Here is a 2,397-nt window from a genome sequence, read left to right on the forward strand (position 1 = left end):
TCTCTTTTTGATCATATGTGAAGCTGCAATTGATTAAGGAGGATATTCAAATCTTTATCCTCCTCTATAAATATGTTTCGTCGTAATCAATTTAAAATCAATTTAAATAAAAAGATTTTAAAATAGAGTTCAAACTATCTTAAACTAGATTAGAAATTCAAAATTTTAAATCAGAATATAAAATAAGAATATTATTTGTCATGAAACTCGAGCGAGTTGGGATTACAGAAATTCGAAGAGAGAGACTATAACGGAACGAGTTACCTCGACGGAACGTGGCTGAGAGAGCAGGCGAACCCGTCGATGGCGCCGTAGCCCCTGGAGCTGAACCAGAGGCAGCCCAGGAGGCCCTGCCGGTACGGGAGGAAGGTTCGCCGCCTCATCTCCTCCGCCTGAGCCCGGTTCGCAGTGTAGAGCCACTCGCGCGCTGACGGCGCCGGCGCCCGCCGCCTCCCCAGCCCATTGTCTGGCCTCTGTTGGCGTCGCGGCTGAGTCGTCGGTTCTCGACGCGCTGCGGACTCCGCCGGCTGTGGACTCGTCTCGGGCTCTGGCGGCGACGTGGATCTCGGATTATCTCTTGGAGCCGAGAAAGAGATGGCGCGCCAGAACTTCTCCTTCGCGTGGCCACTTCCGACGAGCTTCTTCCGGTGGAGGAAATCTTTCAGAAAGATCCACCGCTTTGACTGCAAAAGGTTGGAACCGCCAACCTAAGATCCACCGCTTTGAGCTCCGCCCCGAGGAGGACGAGGAGAGGAAGAAGAGGAGGAGCGGGAGGACGCCGAGACGGGCGGTGCGGGAGCTTCTTCCCACTCGATCTGCTTTCGATCTGGTGCCTTCTCCCCGTCTCCACCCCTCTCCTCGTTCGCCGCGCCACGCGACCGCCGGCGAAAGGGTAGATTTCTCAACGGAGATAGCGATCTAGCCCTCCGATGCACAGACGTACTCCGCAGCATCAGATCCCGCCTGCGGTCTTCCTTCTCCTCCGCCTCTCGGCTATCCCGCGCGTCCTCATCCTCCTCGACGCCGAGATCCGGGAGCGGAGCGAGGCTCTGCCGGCGCTGGAGGTGGAAAGACAGTTTCATAGGCCGAATCTGACCGTTGAGGAAGAGCTCGTCGGCAGAAGCCGCGGTGGAAAGGGAGGGGAAGCGGGCGGAGAACTCGAAATCGAATGAGAAATCGACGGAGGCAGGATCGGAGGGGGAGATCGCAGATGAGTAGGGCGGAGAAGGAGACGAAAGGATGCAGTGCATTGGGCTGGACGGGGCGCTGAAGAAGCAGCTGGCCACCGCCGTGGAGGAACCGCCACGGCCGGGGCTCGAAGGCGCGCTCGCGAAGGGGGTGGAGCATGCGCTCTCGAACTCGTCGCCATTGCTAGGGTTGTGGTGCTCCATTGCGGCAGCAGGTAGAGCAGCAGGGCGGCGTGGGCGTCGGCTTCTTGTTGGAGACGCAATCATGGGAGGAGCCGCGGTCGAGGGGAAGCTGCCTTTTTATGTCCGACTCCTTTCTCAGACAGCATTTTGCCACAAATGCCCTTTATCAATGGGAAATTACGTTAAGTCTTTCTTCACTCTATATTTTTACAGAGGTGGATTAACGCTCCGGGTATAATTGAGTTGGGTATAATAGAACAGAATTATAAAAGCGGATAAGAGTTTAAATTTTGATAAATCTGAGATAATTGCCTTTTCTGTCGTGGTTAACTGTAGTTTCTCGATTTACCTCTTCATAGATAGTCGTAGAATCGATTGTGTGGGGGGCAATGTCCTCTTGATCGTGTCGACCGTGTGGGGAGCAATACTCTCCTCTATTGTGGTCAACTGCAGCTTCTCCATTTACCTTTTCACATATAGTCGTGGAACTCACTGTATAGGGCTACTAGGGCGGCGGATTCTAACTCAAGACAGATTATAGGTTAAACGGATCAACTCATAAGCCTGTCAAAAAATAAAAGATATAGAAAATATTTATAAATTTTAAATTTGAATTATAATTTAAAATTGAATTTTTTAAATTTAGATTGTGATTCACAAGTCCACTCATCTATTAAATTTTTCTCTTTTAATTTTAAATTTTAATGTTTTCTCAATTCGCACATCAATCCAAATCTATCACGAATCAAGGATCGTGAACCTAGATGAATTAGTCTATTTGAATCTATCTTACAATAAATTAATAAAATTTTAATTTAATCCACTTAAATTATTTAATAAGATGAATCAATCTGACAAGTCCAACTCAATTCTACATTTTTTACACTAGTAACTTACCGTTTAATCTCTACTTATGCATTTAGGTATATGATTATATTTGGGTAAAATTAAACCGAATAACCCTCTATATTGAATTAAAATTTAAACTTTTTGCCGGACTTACTTTTAACAAACATTTATTGTTTAT

At 47.6% G+C, this 2,397-nt stretch overlaps 1 pseudogene; it reads right to left on the reverse strand.

The window, feature by feature from the left end:
* Positions 1-260: 260 nt before the first annotated feature.
* LOC141818988 (uncharacterized) lies at positions 261-1,454 on the reverse strand (annotated as a pseudogene).
* Positions 1,455-2,397: the final 943 nt, after the last annotated feature.

This window comes from Curcuma longa, unplaced genomic scaffold, assembly GCF_044706935.1.
Source record: "Curcuma longa cultivar G26 ecotype Majalengka, Jawa Barat unplaced genomic scaffold, ITB_CL_G26_1.1 contig_27175, whole genome shotgun sequence".
NCBI lineage: Eukaryota > Viridiplantae > Streptophyta > Magnoliopsida > Zingiberales > Zingiberaceae > Curcuma > Curcuma longa.